Below are 17,648 nucleotides of genomic sequence, written 5' to 3'. Positions count from 1 at the left end.
CGGGTGCATTAGGTGTCATTAGGGTTCCTTCCGACAATGGAAGTCAGGAGGGGCCGAGTGGATGACTCCACGAGGTGCCGCACTGAGGTGCCACACCGAGCCACCTTCCCCCAACCCTCCTCATATCCTAGTGGCCACCCTCTTCCGTCCTGGAGGGCCAACATCACATCTCACGTTGTCATGTGCAGTTCAACTTTTCATTATAAACAAAGGACTTCAAATCCCAGCATTCAACATGCTTGAAAAGCTTGGAATGGACAAAGGCGACCCCCATGACATGGACCCATTTGGAAGCTATGTATTGTATTTAGTTATATATTTTCGAGTTGTAAAACGCTGAATGCCACAAGTGGCTTTCAAAGCAGGCGGGCAAGAGGGGGGCGAAAAGGGAGGGTCCTGGGAAAGAGATTAACCAAATGTTCAAGTTTCCCATGAAACCGAGACGCGTGGGTGCATAGAGTGGCGTTCGGTCACGACAGCTTTGTGATGCAGGCAGTTTAAGTCAATGAATGCACATCCAGGGGTTGATGAAATGCAGGCAAGAAGCAGGGTTTGCCATGCACCCAGTAACTGCTGATGCAGAATCTTGATGTCTTCTATATACCCCATGCGAACCCACAGCAACGGCTACCAGGCCGCAGGCGGCGATAGAATGGTAAAAGAGTGGGGGTCAGTAGGATCATTGAGGTACCTTGAGGGGCAAAAACAGAAGTGTCGCTTCACTTGGTCCACAGAACACTTGTTGGCAGTCTTGACAGCTGACTTTCCTCCCCGTTTGGTCTCCCAAACAACAAATGCGCCGCACAAATGCTTAAAGTGTGCTTTGCAGTGGCTGTCCAGGCACTTTTGGCTGGGGGGGCCCAAGTGGGACACTGACTTATGCAGGGGGGTCATGAAGTACGAGTTCTCACACACAATGATCACAGTTTAGGATAATGGGGTGGCACCTGGGGGGCCAGTCAGAAAAGTTGCAAACTGAATTGCTTCAATGGGCTCCCAATGTATATATACATTATGGAAATGGGTCAAGCAAAATGAATGTGATATTTTTATTTTGCTCATCCTGAGTCAAGGTTTTCACGTATATATGCCAAGCGAAGTTTATGTTGTGTGCTATATAAATGGACAGTATAGTATTATGTAACAAGGTAGCTCAGTCGGTTGGGCACTTGTTTCTGTGATGTGTGTGTGTATGATCTGCAGGTCGAAGATTGTAATGCTGGCAAGGCCAACTCAGGCGTTCATCCTTCCAAGGTCGATAAATCAGTGCCAACTTTAATTGGATGATTATTGTATGTGAATATGTTCTATGTATAGTGGTTTGGCGAATCGCTATTTACATAACCAATAATTGTCATTAACTCAAGTTTAGTGACTCTTGAGAGTGCATAACAAAAGTTGAATTGCTTTTATGGGTTCCCAATGTTGGTAGATCAGTCACAATGAGATTGCATGATTTGCCCAGGTATTCTTCATATCAGTATTGATAAGGCTTGGTAATCAAAAGGGTAAATCATTTTTTGTCTAGCAAGGCCTTGAAAAGTGCACGAATCACATAATAATTACACCTGACAATATATATATACACACATTATAGAAACAGGTCAATCAAAAGAATGTGATTATGCATTTGTTTTCTCCATCCTGGATGCCAGGTTTTCCTGTGTAAACCAAGATAATTGTGTGGTGTGCAATATATGAATGGACACTTTATTATTGACGTCTTCTCATTGCGTTGTTTTATGAAGCTTAGCTGGCACTTGTGCTTTTACTTCACTTATTGCACACGAATGTCTAAAAAGGAACTGTTTTTATTTTTTGCACAATACTGAATTTACTGTACTGTGATGTGTACTTATTAAAGACACATTTCGACAAGGTTTTGTACTTTTGTGAAACATTTCCACAGTTGTAATTACAAACATTGGATCCATCTATCTTTCTTGGAGCAATTTTTCTAGGAAATTGTGTGGTCTTCATAAACTGTAATTCTCTTTTGCCCTTAGCCTTGAAACATGTTCATTTCCAACATTGGTTTCAGGCTTAATCCTCCGATATTACCACTGAGAACAACGCCTGCTGTGGAGGCCCAGCTGTTTCCGGTTAGTCAACCCCCTAAACACAGGTAACTGTAATAAAGGCACCTTTATAAGAAAAATAGCTTTTGTCCCTAAAGTTCACCATTTGTGCACTCGTGACCACAATTAACTCTGCCCACCCTAAGCTCCACCGCCTTGACCGGCCCACCTAGGGCCCTGTGTCAGGTGCTGCCCATGGGGCCCTTTGCATTAAATCTACCACTGTTCAGGTGACTAGGCAGGAGAACATTCCAGGCCCTAGCTATATAGTGATTTTAGAGCACGCGCATTTCTGAGGTATACTCTCGCCCCCCATCTTTCCTCGTCTGGAATGTTCTTAGACGTGCGCAGATAAAAACCATCTGGGCCGCGCTGCTGTAACCACAAGCATGAGGCTGGCAGCCGGCCTGTCACAACTTCGGCCTGCTGGAGAGATGGTGGGGGCTTAATTGGGAGAGGGAGGAAACATGAGGGCGGTGGGCACCGAGCCAACAATGCCTTGCATATATTTAAAAAAGAGTAACAAAAAATCGACTTTTATTTCCAAGCCGGTACGGAAAAATCGGTGGTGTGTGTGTGCGCGGCGGCCTAATAATTGCAGGGCCTGGTGTTATTTTAAGCTGAGGAGAAATGGCGGCATTGAGTGGACGCCGCCATCGGCTGCTCCTCGTAATGACGGGTTATTTTTAACAACGGCCGCATACTCGGCTCTTTGTGTGCCGGGCAGGCCCGGCTTTGAAAGGCAGGCTGTGTGCCTGCCATGTTGCCCACGGGCCCCCGGCTCCGGAGGAGGGGGGGCTGCCACAGGTTTATTCTTAGGTCCCAGGCAGGGTGGGGGTGATGAGAACAAGATGGCGGTGCTCTGGCCGGCCTTTCATTCTGATGGAGGTGTGAGCACGCGCAGCCACTTTCTCTTCTGAGATGTCAGGCTTGGAGTCCCATGTTGACTCTGTTGATGAGGGTGCCTGTGGTTTTGCTTTCCCCATTTTAAATGTTGGTGTGCCAGAAAGATTGTCTTTACAGTTTTATGTAAACATGCGGCCCTCTAGATGTTTTGGACTACGACTACCACCAGGCCTAGCTAGAATAGTTAATGGTGAAGGATCATGGAAATTGTAAACCAGAACATTTGGAGCGTGCAGGTTGCTCACCAATGCCCCGTGTCATGGGTTCAATACCCTAGTTGGCTGATTCAACCATTCACTCTGCCGAGGTTCATTGAGCACCGTTAGTTAGCAATAATAGTGTCATCAATTATTACAGCGCTTAGAAGCTGGAGGGATCTGGCATCAAGTGATTCATATAGTATAGTACTATAATAATTTGGTGATTCATAGATGAGTCAGCACATTTTTTTTCTTCTTCTTATTAGATCTGGAAAATAGGACTATAATTTGTCTGGACCAGGGTCTACAGGCCATAATGGTTTAAAGAGGCCCATACGAGCGGAGCGCTGGGAGTTAATACAAATGAGTCTCCATCTTGAAGCTCGATGGATCCGCGAGACGGCCTGTATCACATGCACGCCGCCTCCTCATCACCACTCTCAGAAATATTAGAAAGCTAAACTCTCTGTGTCAGGATGGTCCATGGACCTTCTACGCAGCACGAGCAACCTCCTGCTGGAAATATCAACCTACAAGAAAAAGCATACTCCAAACCAATCCTTCATGGCCTGAAGAAAAAGCATACTCCAAACCAATCCTTCATGGCCTGAAGAAAAAGCATACTCCAAACCAATCCTTCATGGCCTGAAGGAAAAGCATACTCCAAACCAATGCTTCATGGCCTGAAGAAAAAGCATACTCCAAACCAATCCTTCATGGCCTGAAGAAAAAGCATACTCCAAACCAATCCTTCATGGCCTGAAGAAAAAGCATACTCCAAACCAATCCTTCATGGCCTGAAGAAAAAGCATACTCCAAACCAATCCTTCATGGCCTGAAGAAAAAGCATACTCCAAACCAATCCTTCATGGCCTGAAGGAAAAGCATACTCCAAACCAATCCTTCATGGCCTGAAGAAAAAGCATACCCCAAACCAATCCTTCATGGCCTGAGCTACGTGCCGCCCACTCCCACTCCATCTGCTGCAAAGTACTTAAAACTGTATTGTTGAAAGTCTTCCAGACTCCGTAGCACATGGATCCCGCCTTGTGCCTCACCCACACATACGATCCGAAATCTATGTATTATTTGAATCTATTTCTTCTCTCCCCCAACAGGAGTCTGCAATCTGGGCTCTGCAGATGTGCTGGACTACAACTCCCATGATCCATCATGTGATAAATTGCCATCTGGCAAGGGTGTGAAAGCCCCGGCTTTTTTGATTTATATTAATGAAGGAGGTGATGTGGTTAATTCCATCCCTGGAAGGGTAATCTGCTGATGAGATTCCCCTTTCATAAGCTCTATGCCAAAAGCATAATGTGTACTTGTGCGCTGCTACATCAGTATCCTGATCTGCAGCGTCCGCTCTACCAGTGGCAGGTTCAGAGGTCACAGGTGCCCATTTGACAGCTGCATTGCCTGCTAAGTCTCTGCAGAGCGGGGCTGCATTTTACATATGCACTCCCGTACCAAAACTATGAGGATTTTAAGTAGCCCAGGCGGTGGCAGAGTAAACTGTAAATATAAGCTATGTCTGTGTTAAGGCATGGTGCATGCCACTGCTCATATTCATGGCAGCCACATCAAATACCTATCACACATTTGTCAGCCCTGTAGGCCCAGTTCAGCCGTTGAAGGGTTGTGTGTATTCTCCCCAGACAGGCTGGATCTTGTCCTACTGGAATAATTACAAAACATGAAAGTAAAAGAGGCTAGAGATGCTCCCTGGTTTGACGCTGAGTGCAGACAAGTGAAGTGGCTATTAAATAAGAATGCAAAGGAAGGCCCAGAGCAGTAAGGAACCAAGCAGCACCTCATTGAGGAGGCCCAACAAGGCTGAAAAATGTCTGGGGTTGCTTGTGTTTCTGTGCAGAGGGGACCTGGCCTAGCAGTGCAGGCTGGGCTGCTACCATTGGTGGCAGTGCCTGACCGATTTGAATATGGCGGAACCCCTTTTGCAATGGTGCAGATGGGCTAAAAAGGGTGGCGTGGAAGGTTGCCCAGAGCAGTGCCAATGGTTCAGATTTATTGAAAACGAACACAGAACACACATCGGAACAGCCTCCTACTGGCGACTAGCTTTCATCCACACCGGACTATTGAGGGTGTCCCATTAAGTCAGTTTCTTCGCTATCGGAGGAATATCTCAGAGGAGTCAGAATATGCGAGGCAATCAGTGACCTTGCATCACAAGTTCAGAAAGAGGGGATATAAATCAGATTCTATCTCAAGAATTGAAGAAAGGGTGGCCAACATTGAAAGAGATACCCTGCTCACGCCCAAGGTCAAGAACAAGGACGACTGTATGGTTTATGTGACCACAAAAATCAGGAGCATTATTCAGAAAAATTAGCCCATGTTGCAAATGGACCCTGAAACACAATCTCTTTTTCAACAAACACCTTTCTTTGCATATAGGAACAGCGGGGCTCTCAGAAACAGTCTGATTCGAGCCGAAACACCTACGGGCCATACAGTGGCCACACGACACAGAGGAACACAACCTTGTCACAACTGCCAGCACTGCAGTAACATTCTGCTAGGGAACACTATCTCACATCCACATACAGGGAATCCTATTATACTCAAACACTCTTGTACTTGTGATTCGACCAATGTGGTTTATGCTCTGAAATGCCCATGTGGGCTCTACTATGTGGGGATCACTATGAGGAAAGCAAAACTAAGATGGACTGAGCACAAGTCAAACATTCGGACTAAAAGTTTGAGATCCCCAGTGTCCATGCACTTTGTGGAAGCAAGACATTCGATTGCCCAATTGAGATGCATCGTTTTAGAACAAGTGCAAGTGGGACCGAGAGGGGGGGATGTGCATAAACGATTGTTAAAAAGGGAAATTTTCTGGATCGACCTACTGGATTGTTTGAGCCCAAGAGGCATGAACTGCGAGTTTGATCTCATGCGCTTTGTATAAGTGTCAAATGTGTTTTTCTACACTGCCATTTTCAAATTGTAATGTATTGATCGGACAAAGGAATTGTTTAGTGATTGGGGCTAATGTACCATTGAGAATCTTGTAAGTCCAGTTGAGAATGATGACAATGTAATATTATACTAATGGGGCCAGTGATGGCCATGAGTTTGATTGAGCTACTTTGCCTTCATATAAGTATCTAATTGCCCATTATACTGCTAGGGGAATCATTCATAAACCCACTGACAGGGAGGGCACACACCTTCACATTGTTATACCCCTTTGAGCTATGTCCAAATCGATAGGGTGGAAACACGACTTAATAGGTAACTGAGTCACAGGAGTAAGTTTAACAATTTTTGATGTACATACTTACACGACTTATTAGGTCACTGAGTCATAGGAGAAAGTTCAACAATTGTGATTGTACATTCTTACCCTATGTGACACTGTACCGACAGAACACAGGGGTTTCCCATTGTGTCTCCAGGTCCGGTTTCAGTGGACATACTGAATGACTAGTGTGAGGTGGGGGACCATGCAGTCTTATTCCGCTCTGGTGCCCCGCCTCACGCTCTACTATAGGTTGGTGTTTCCATTCTCTCTAGTGTATGTAAGGGAGCGAAGTGGCATAATCACGTCTTTGCATTACGTAATTTTGTGTTTGCTTGGCATAATTACTGAGCATTTATATCTCGCAAGCTGAGTATTGCACATATACATGTAGTCCCCAGGACAACCAGCTCGACACACCAATATTGCTTATTATTGTTATACCGAAGGTTTTTTACATCTGTGCCCTAGTTGACACACACTGACAGTGATAAAAAAAAGGGGGGGCAATGAACGCACATCACCCCTTAAACGCATCAAAATGCAGGCGTATCATTTATTGGATGAATCCGTGTGAATTACATCCGTGCGTGTGGATGCCCACACTAATATGGCGAATAGGGAGCCAGCGTGCATGCGCGCCGCCACCATGACAACGCAATAACACTTCACAGTCTCGAGCCGCACATCTGTTTGACGGACGTCTCGAGAGCTGCGTCCTGATAGAGATACTCAGGTATGTTTTCACAGCAACTTAGGCGCGGTCATAGTCACTAGCGTACGGCAAGTTATGGAACAGTTATACGCGAGCGGCACCTTGTTACTTGGTTGCATGCTCAGTTATACACAGATGACTGCCACTTATGCTTCACGTAATCTGCACACACGTCGAGAGGTCTGCTCACGGGTGGTGCCGCCATGCCTGCCTACATATCTATGCCCCCTCACTCATAAGTATGGCTTTATTACAACCGCTACACATATTATTTTACTAGTGAATGGTTCCGTATACAATGGGCATTACATCTGTCTCTGATCATGTTCAACAATTTTTGAACTCCAAACTTAGAACATTATCTCTGTTGTTGAACCCTACAGTACGCATCCTTTGTGATCGACTTCCTAACAGCTTACTCAGACCCGGGGCGATGCATTTGCCTCTGGACCGGGTGAGTGGTGTTACATGCATCAGACGAATTTTAAATACATAGGGCCTCATTACACGGATGGCGGTAAGGATTTACCGGTACCGGTAAAATACCGGTACCGGTAAATCCTTACCGCCTTACTACGAGGTCCCTTTGCGGGTTGGGGGATTTAACGCCTGCTTTTTGCAGGCGTTAAAATCCAACCCGCTAAGGGACCTCGGAGCTAATTACGGCACCGCAAAATTGCGGTGCCGTAATTAGCGCCTTCCCCATTCCCATAGAGCCCTATGGGGCAGAAATGGGAATGGGGAAGGGCAATGGTGGAATGGGGATTTACCGCCCCTCCAACCTTGGAATGGGGCGGTAAATCCCCTTTCCGCCAAGGCGGTGCTGGTATTTTACCGGCATGAGCCATGGCGCTAAAAGCGCCATGGCTCACCGCCTACCGTGTAATGAGGCCCATAGAATTAAATTTACCCATAAACTGAGACATGTTATTTTTGTTATTTTTGCTCTTAATGCAGGTTGAGGTGTTTTCATTATTGCTTCAACTATAAGGTCAGTGACTTAGATTTATATATACCCTCCTTAATTATTGGCACACATTCTGGAGTTAATTAGTTTATCTTTGTTATTTTTAGGAAAACCCCTATGAAACTTTACACATCCTGCCCTGAAGATGGGTTCATCGGAACCCGAAACGCGTTGGCACCTTTAGGAGTGTTTAGGACAAAATATAGAGCAGGGAGGACTTACACTGCTCATCCTTTGATATACACATTATGTTGTTAAAATTGTGAATTGACTGATTTGTGTAATGTTCAATCATAATTGAATGTTTTTGGAGTGTGCAAGAATACAGCTCTGAGCTCTTTTCAATTCTATGCAACATTTATATTGATTAATTTTGTACACACTGAGATTGTACAGTGTGACTGATTTGTATTGTTTACTTTTTAGCTCTGTTACACAAATATACGTGTTGTCTACCCACATGGTATATGATCTTGGTGGCTCTTGATTGTACTAGGGCAGGTGGACATTATTTCAGTTGATTTGAACAAAGGTGCATTTAATAAATAAGAAAGAACAGTATATATTTATATGTATATCTTTTCTGCATAACTAAGAAGAAGAAATTTACCATAGTGGGCTGTGAGTTCCATTCTCTTGGGAGACTCCTTTTCACTATTGTTTTAAAAAACATACCTGGGACTGTGTCCCAATAGGAGTTCAGCATAGGGCTATCGGGTGGCAACACCCGATGTGTGTTCTGTGTTCGTCTTGCTTTGGACTTCGATTGGCCTCGAGGTTAACCCTGCTGCACCTGAAGTGTAATTAATTGACCTATTAAAATAATCACAAGGAGACGTCTCAACTCCACACAGACTTTATAGAAAAACCATTTATCTACTGTTGTGCCTCTGATCCCTCTTCTTCAGATTTATTCAAAACCATCGACCCATCACTTTTCTGGTTGTAGTTTGTCTCCCTATGTGAGAGAGGGTATGCCCAGACGTGGGTCCCTTACTCGCTGCGCCATAGGGAACAAACCTGCACCTCAATGAGGCCCAACAAGGTTGAAATATGTCTGGGGTTGCTTGTGTTTCTGTGCAGAGGGGACCAGGCCTACCAGTTGGGCTGGACTGCCACCATTGATGGCAGGGCCTGACTGATTTGCAAATGGCTGGACCCCTTTTGCAATGGTGTAGACAGGCTGAAAACAGTGGTATGGAAGGTTGCCCAGAGCAGTGCCAGTGGTTCAGATTTATTCAAAACCATCCACCCATCACTTTTGTATTCTCCCCAGACAGGCTGGATCTTGTCCTACTGGAAAAATGACATAACATGAAAGTAATAGAGGCTGGAGGCACTCCCTGGTTTGACGTTGAGTGCAGACAAGCAAAGTGACTATTAAATCAGGATGCAAAGGAAGGCACTCTAAAGGCTACAGCCCGCCATGAGAAAAAGCATGAATATAAAAAGCTTTCAAAATATAAAGATTAAAAAAATCCAGTACATAGAAAAACAATGGAACCAACTAGATAGAGCAGTACAAGAGAACAATATCAAGATGTTCATGCGCTGGTGGCAAAAGAATTCAGACAAAAAGAGGAAGGGGAAATTCAATCCATTCCTCTAGCCAGTTGAATTGCACACTTTCAGGGGCTACTAAGCAATCAAGAGGCAGAGACTCCTAGGGGCAGAAACAAAACCCAAATGCAGGGGGAGAGATTCGTTTTCGGGTCAAGAAGAAATCAAGACACACATTTCCAGGTTCAAAACAGGCAAAGCTGCAGGGCCAGAAATGTTTGTTTGGGTGTTAGATTGGTGTGCACATGAGATTGGTGTGCACATGAGATTGGTGTGCACATGAGATTGGTGTGCACATGGGTTTACACATGTTTGAATGACATTGCATCAGAGAGACCTTGCCCAAGCTCCTGGCAGAGAAGTCTGCTAGTCTGGTTTCTGATAAAGGCAAGGGCAGATCCCCAATGCTATCGCCCAATCTCTCTACTTGGCATCCTGAGCAAGATATTTACACAATGCCTGGCAGCTAAGCTACAGACCCGGGCCTTGGATGCAAGATACTGGACAGCCAAGCCGGCTTTAGTAAAGGATTCTCTGCACTGGACCAGTGCCTTGCACTGCAGACTACTGTTGAGAAATACATGCAATGTATGTGCAGAGCTTCCTCAACTTCACTAAGGCCTTTGATTCATTTGATAGGAATTTGTTCTGGGGGAAGTTAGCCCAAATCGGCGTCCGCGCCAGATTGCTGCAGATGATCCAATTGGTCTATGAAGAAACTTCAATAGCTTTTCGACGTTCGGGGGGCGAACAAATACGCGGAAGACATCAGTACAAATAGAGGAGTTAGACAGGGCGGGCCTGGCACCGCCACTTTTATTCTCTATATATTTCTTGATTTTTTTATTTATTTTTTATTATGTTTTATTGATTAAGACATTGTAAACCTTTAACATCATTCCATCCAATACTTCTATGTACAATTAATTTCTCAATTGTATCCCACTTCTTCCAGTAGTTTCATCGCAGTGATTGTTATTCACTCTATTTCTGTCTGCTTTTAACCCACATGACTCTACTTGTAAAGCCTTCCCGGCAAAGTTAAATGGGGTGTAATACGTTTATATGCCGATGACATGGCTCTGATAGATCGTACCGCAAGGAGACGCCAGCAAAGCCTTCGATACGCAGACGCCGATCTCAGGGAGCACAACGTATTAAATCTATCTAACACAAAGAGTGTGGTCATTGGGAAAGGCAGTACGAGGGGCCATGGTGTATTAATCCGAAGAAATAGAGGTGGTCGCAACATATAGATATTTGGGGCTAGTTGTCCCAAAGGAAGGGAGTTGGAATGCCCATGTAAAAATGTTGGCCAAGCAGATGGAAATGAGTCTTGAAGGACTTCACCAGTTTTATTATTTATACGGGAGGAAAAGGCTGGACAAATATGTTGACGTACCACAACTCAAGACCACATAGCAACATCATACGGGAGCCGGCCATGGGGCTTCACTTCATGTATAAGGTCAGAAACTGTGCAAAATGCTTTCTTAAAGAAAATAGTGGGGTTACCTACTGCCAACTCTGGTGACGCAATACGGCGCAAACTGGGGATCGCCAATGTTGGATGCCAGGCGTGCTCTCAATTTGGCCAGTTTTTTTACGAAAGCACACTCTGGCATCCTTGAATCCAATACATTGGGCCTCATTACACGGATGGCGGTAAGGATTTACCGGTACCGGTAAAATACCGGTACCGGTAAATCCTTACCGCCTGACTACGAGGTCCCTTTGCGGGTTGGGGGATTTAACGCCTGCTTTTTTCTGGCGTTAAAAACCAACCCGCAAAGGGACCCAGGGAGCTCATTACGGTACCGCAATTTGTGGTACCGTAATTAGCGCCTTCCCCATTCCCATTGAGCCCTATGGGGCAAAAATGGGAATGGGGAAGGGCAATGGTGGAAGGGGGAATTACCACCCCACCAACCTTGGAATGGGCGGTAATTCCCCTTTCCGCAAAGGCGGTGCCGGTATTTTACCGGCATGAACCATGGCACTATGAGCGCCATGGCTCACCGCCTGCCGTGTAATGAGGCCCATTGAAAACGCACTGAAAGAAATGGCTACTTGTACCAGGCAGGGCAAATACCAATGGTTAGCAAAGGGGACTGCTCTAATGGAAAAATGGGGGATGAGCGAGACAGAGTCGCTAAGGCAACCGAAATGTTTGATTATAATGTGCGCTGAAAAAGAAGACTGGCAAAACCTCCCAGGGGCGCATGTCAAAGCTCCAGTCCCTGAAAATATATAGGGGGTCATGTTCTGAAATTACCCCCCGCAATGTCATTGCAAAGTTAAAGGGGTTGATTCATGGAATTTGTGCGCCGAAAAACAGGGATTTTGGCGCCATTCTGCCCGCAAATCCCCATTTGTTAAATAGGGATTGCGGGCAGAATGGTGCAAAATCCCCGATTTTTCGGCGCACAAATTCCATGAATCAGTCCCAAAATGTCAGTGATGCAGGGGAATCTCGCTAATGATTAGGCTAAATGTTTTACCTGTGCGTACTAGAGCCCCAGGGCTGGGATTAGGTAGAAAAGGCCCATGTGGGTTGCGACTAGATGGAAATCATATGCATGTTGTATTCATATGTAAATGTAACATGGTATTACGAAGAAGATGGCTAAGGCTGGACTTTTAAAAAAATACCATAAGCAGCTGCTCTGGGCCCATGGGTTTAACGATGCATTTGACAGATGAGGATTTTATGTTTGATGTTTTAACTTTTGTTAAAAGATATTTGGTTGGGTGTATGTGAGTCCCTCAAATCAGTCCAAGAACTAATACGCTGTGACACTTAGACCTCAAGATGTTTTACTGTGTATGTCTAAGGTAATGTATTGTGTTTTTAATCGCAGTTAGGCCATAATTTCGCCTATATTTTTTGTATTTATCTAATGTATTGTGATTTTATGCTGCGGCTTTAATGATGTAAACCAAATAAACTCTGTTTGACTTGACATAATCGTGGCAGCCACATCAAATTGATATCACACATGTGTAAGCCCTGTAGGACCAGTTCAGCTTTGGAAGGGTAATGTGTATTCTCCCCAGACAGGCTGGATCTTGCCCTACTGACAGGAATGTAGCCTGGGGGATTGTCTCTCTTTGTTCCTTTGTAAGGGCAGGAACAGGAATCAAAGGGCACACCCATTAACAAAGGGCTTTGCCACACATCAGGGTGCTGCATACCAAAAGGCCATTGTTTCTATTGAGAAGGGAAGGAGGTGGGGTTAGTGTAGAGAGGGGGAGCTCTGTATAGGTGGGAGAAGTATTCCACCATTTTTTTCTGCTCTCTCCCTCTCTCTCTCCTTCCTGCCCCCCCCCCCCACTTCTACTGGAACAAAGCACTTTGGGTGTGATGTCAGAAGGGCAACGTCCACTTCTTTCAAGAACAGAAATTGGACCCCTACACCAGGCTAGCCTTCGTCCAATCGCCTGTGGACTTTTACTTTTATAGGAAGGGGCCTCAAACCACTTATTTGAATCATCTATATATCATCTTTTGCACTCCAATCCTTGAAGAAGATTTCGTTTGGGCCCTGCTGGGAGAGCAGCCCTTTCCAGGGTCCTACAGTTGTGAGGTGGAGGCAGGTGTTTCAAGGCAGAGGCAAGCTCTGTCCCCTAACCACCCACAGGTACCATTGGGGGAGAACCTGCTGCTAGAAAAAACCTTCCTCTCTGCCATCCACAGGGGTACGTAGGACCTCACCGTGCTGAAGGTCCCCTGCAGTTGTATTCCAGCCTCCCCCATGTTTGGGAGCCCGAGTAAAAGGACCCATCTTGTCCCTGAGTCCCTGGAGTGGGACTCACAGCCACTTGAGGAGTGACCTACTGCTGAAGCAAGGCCTGCCTCTCTACCAGGCACAGCGGTGCCCAGGGCTTCACTGTGTTGATGGACCCCTGTAGTTGTGTGCCAGCCCGCTTCCATTCTTATCTCTGAGCCCCTGGATTGGAACTCACAGCACAATGAGAGCCAGTGCAGCTGGGATCTTAGTGTTTATGGCTTGGAGCTATGTTTCACCCGTGTGACATATTTAAACCACCAGGACTCTCCATTCCTGCCTTTTGCACTCTCCCGATCTTCAATTTTCTCACACAGCACCAAGAACTCTGATTTGGCAATGTCGGATCACCAAGAACTTCAAAATGCTACTATTGACTGCTAACTGCCCCCTTGGTCTATTAGTGGGCCTTAGAGACTGGTTAGGTCACTTTTATCCCTTTTGCACTTTTATCCCGTTTATGACCCAAGCGTTAAGGGGTTAACGGCGCCGTAAAAGGTTGCAGCGCCGTTAACCCCTTAACGCCTTACTACGAGGTCCTTTTGCGGCTCCCGACCTTAACGGCTGGTCTGTACCAGCCGTTAAAGTAGGGACCCGCAAAGGGACCTTGAAGGTAATTACGGTACCGCAATTTGCAGTACCGTAATTACCACCTTCCCCATTCCCATTGAGCCCTGTGGGGCAAAAATGGGAATGGGGAATGGCCAATGGTAAATGGGGAATTACTGCCCCGCCAACCTTGGAATGGGGTGGTAATTCCCCATTTCACCATGGCGGATTCGGTAAGTTACCGGCGTTAACCATAGCGCTAATAGCGCCATTGGTTAACGCCAGGGTCGTAATGAGGCCCATAGACTTTTAAAGAACATTGTGGTTCTGACTTGCAACTTGCTACCTTTCCTTATTCTGTGTTCTTTCCTCAGGGGTGTTTTTTGTGAAGTGTTTTTCTAAATAGTTGTTATTGTACATGGTGTTTATTTAAAGTATATGTATTTGTATATAACCTTGAGTGGACATGCCTTTATTTTGGAGTGTTATACTTTGCTGTTTGGATTTCCACTGGTTCAGCTTCACACCCCTCTTGAGAGTAAAGCCTTCCCTCGGCTCACATTACCACAAAAGGCGAAGGAGGCATATCTCTTTACTGTGCCTGTTTTATCTTTAGGATTGTGTTGGCTCTTGGTTTGTTGAAGTGTCAGGTCTGAAGTCAAGTAGTGGCACCTTATCGTTACCTATGTTGGATAGGGCTGATGGGAGTTGTAGTCCATCATACCTGCTCCAAAGATTCTCCAAATCGCATTCAACCAGGTCCGTCAGAACACCTTACACGCAAAGACTAGTTCAACCCACCTTCCAACGTGCCAAAGCAGGTGGCTCAAGCTTCCCAGTTAATGCAGCAAAGCGATAGAACTCCCTATCACTCCATCCCAGATCAGAATGCTTATAGTGGGCTTTCCGCAAAGCCCTCAAAGCCTGGCTCTTCAATTAACCCACCTGACTCTGGCATCCCACCACTTCCGAACCGTTGTAGCAATATGTATGTTCACTTCAATGCATTGTACATACTTGTATGACTATGTGCAACAATGTAACCACTGCATCAATGTAACACTGTAACCACATATTGTGCCTTCACTTGAATGCATTGTATAAACTTTTATGACTATAGTCAACATATTCGCCAAAACTAATCTCTCTATGAGAATTACCTCAACACCCAACCTAAAATCATGTGAGTCACTATCCATTAAACTACCTACCGCCAACTCCCAAACGCTAAACATCCATCTCCTTTACAGACCCCCAGGCCCGACCAGCAACTTTAATGAAGACATTACTGCTATTATCTCAGAGAAGTTAAAAAACTCTTCACAAACCCTAGTGCTAGGAGATTTTAACTTAGGGTATGATGATCGTAACGATCACCAGACTACCTCCATAGCTAACATCCTGACAGAATTAGGTTTCACTCAGAAAGTGAATACCTCCACCCATACCAAAGGGAGAATTCTCGACTGGATTGCCATTCACAATTGCAACCTCTCCATCACATCCATCTCCCCCAAATATGGACTGACCATCACCTAATTGCCTTTACGCTTAAAACTAAAAGACCTACTGCACCAACACCTCCTCCCTCCTTACCTACTTTAACTAGAAACAAGAAAAACATCACAGCTGACAATATCCTACCCTATATCCTCCATAATCTTAACTCCCTGCCAGAACACACAGATGCAGGCTTACTAGTGGAAGACTATAACAATGCTAGCATTGCTCCGCTAAAACTTAGGAATAGCAAACCTAAGAAGCATCTCAACTCTTGGTTTACACCTCACCTAAAACCTCACCTAAAAACCCTAAGATTACAGAAAAGAAAAAACGTGAAACGGCCTGGAATCTACATCCCACTATAGAAAATAAAACTAATCTAATAAGTATCTCCACGCAATACAAAAAGGATATCATCCTGGCTAAACAAGAAACGTATAACAACAGGATTACACAAGCTAACTCCAGTATGAAGGAGCTCTTCTCCATTCTAAAAGAATTGGAAACCCCAATTGTAGTACGGGATGACTCGATTAAAGATAAAACTTGGTGTAATGACATACAGTTGGCACTTACTAACAAAGTAGCTAATCTCCAAAACAAAATAGCTTTAAACAAAGCTTTACTATCAGCTCAAACTCAATTTCCCTTGAACAAAACACTGAAGTCTAAACCTAAAGAACATACCTAATTTAACTTTGCTAAGGTCTCAGTTATTGAGGTAGAGAAAACAATTCTTGCGCTTAAACCATCCAATTGTGAAGGTGACCAATGCCCAGTACAACTGATCAAGGACGCTGCTAGAGATCTAGCCCCTTTCTTCACCAAACCTATCAACGCCTCCTTCACTTCTGGCACCATCCCATGCAATCTAAAGGAATCCTGGGTACTCCCTCTTCTGAAAAAACAAACACTGGACCCTAACATACCCACCAACTACAGGCCCATCACCACAGTGCCATTTCTACTAAAAATCCTAGATAAGGTAGCATACACCCAAATTCAGAACTTCCTTGAGTTGAACCTACTCTTGAGCACTCGCCAATCTGGTTTCCGACCACAACATGGCACAGAGACAGCCCTTATCGATTTAAAGGCCCAAATAGACTCACTAAGAGATGAGGGAAAATTAGCACTCCTCCTCCTACTAGACCTTTCAGCTGCCTTTGACTTGGTGGACCATAAAGTCCTGTGTAGTCACTTGGACTCAGCGGCCCACTTCTCAAAGGAAGCCATAGTTTGGATACAGTGTTTCCTTAGTGTCAGGACTATGAGGGTCTTCTCACCATCGGCCGCAGTGGACCCGATACCCATTACCTGTGGCGTGACCCAGGGATCATGCGTCTCACCAACACTCTACAATATCTTCACCAAGCCTCTCTTTGACAATCTTGACAATCTGGGTATCACCTATACCAACTACGCAGACGATACCCAGATTCTCCTACCACTAACGGGGGATTACGGGGAAGATCTGGCTTTGGTGAACAGAATCTATAGCATCGTTCAGGCATGGATGGCTAACCATGGCCTGTGTCTGAACAATGACAAAACAGAGCTCATCATCCTGGGCACCGCATCTCACATTTCAAAACTCAACCTTAGTTACTCGGCATTCATTATTGATGGGAATACTATTAAGGTCGCCAGAGAAGTAAAAACCTTAAGTTTTTACCTCGACTCAACCGTATTCCTCACCAAACAGGTATATTCATTGGCTTCATCTACAGCCTACACATGTAAATTAATAAGAGCAGGAAAACAATTCCTGTCAGTTGACAGTTGCTTAATCCTTTCTAGAGCCCTCATCCTATCAAAACGTGATTATTGTAATGCTCTCTACATAGGGGCAAACAAACAAACCATTAACAGAATACAAGTGCTCCAAAATAATGCTCTTAGGGCTGCCCTAAGCATCCCTAGAAGAGCAGATATCTCTGAAATAAGAAGGAAACACAAATGGCACAAAAACCCAAGAAAAGATCAATCTCAAATCAGCTTCCCTCATCCACAAATGCTTAAGTAACAAAGCCCCTCGCTACCTAACAGAACGATTTATCATAAAAAACTCCATCAGACCGCCAAGAATAGCCAACTCCAACTGTCTTCAA

The 17,648-nt window shown here is 45.0% G+C and overlaps 1 long non-coding RNA gene across 2 annotated transcripts in view; it reads left to right on the top strand.

Annotated features, from left to right (window-relative positions):
* LOC138511230 (uncharacterized) overlaps nt 1–17,648 on the top strand; it is a 294,238-nt gene that overhangs the window by 177,660 nt on the left and 98,930 nt on the right. The window contains exon 3 of one of the 2 annotated variants that reach the window (XR_011280591.1): nt 2,042–2,126. The exons of the other annotated variant lie outside the window; for it this stretch is intronic. This is a non-coding gene — a long non-coding RNA (uncharacterized lncRNA). Of the gene's footprint in view, nt 1–2,041; nt 2,127–17,648 lie in introns of those variants that run through there. 2 annotated transcript variants of the gene reach the window in all.

This window comes from Ambystoma mexicanum, chromosome 6p, assembly GCF_040938575.1.
Source record: "Ambystoma mexicanum isolate Mex_15411 chromosome 6p, UKY_AmexF1_1, whole genome shotgun sequence".
Lineage (NCBI taxonomy): Eukaryota > Metazoa > Chordata > Amphibia > Caudata > Ambystomatidae > Ambystoma > Ambystoma mexicanum.
Note: the sequence above shows the minus strand (reverse complement) of the source record. Positions and strands in the feature narration are given on the sequence as shown.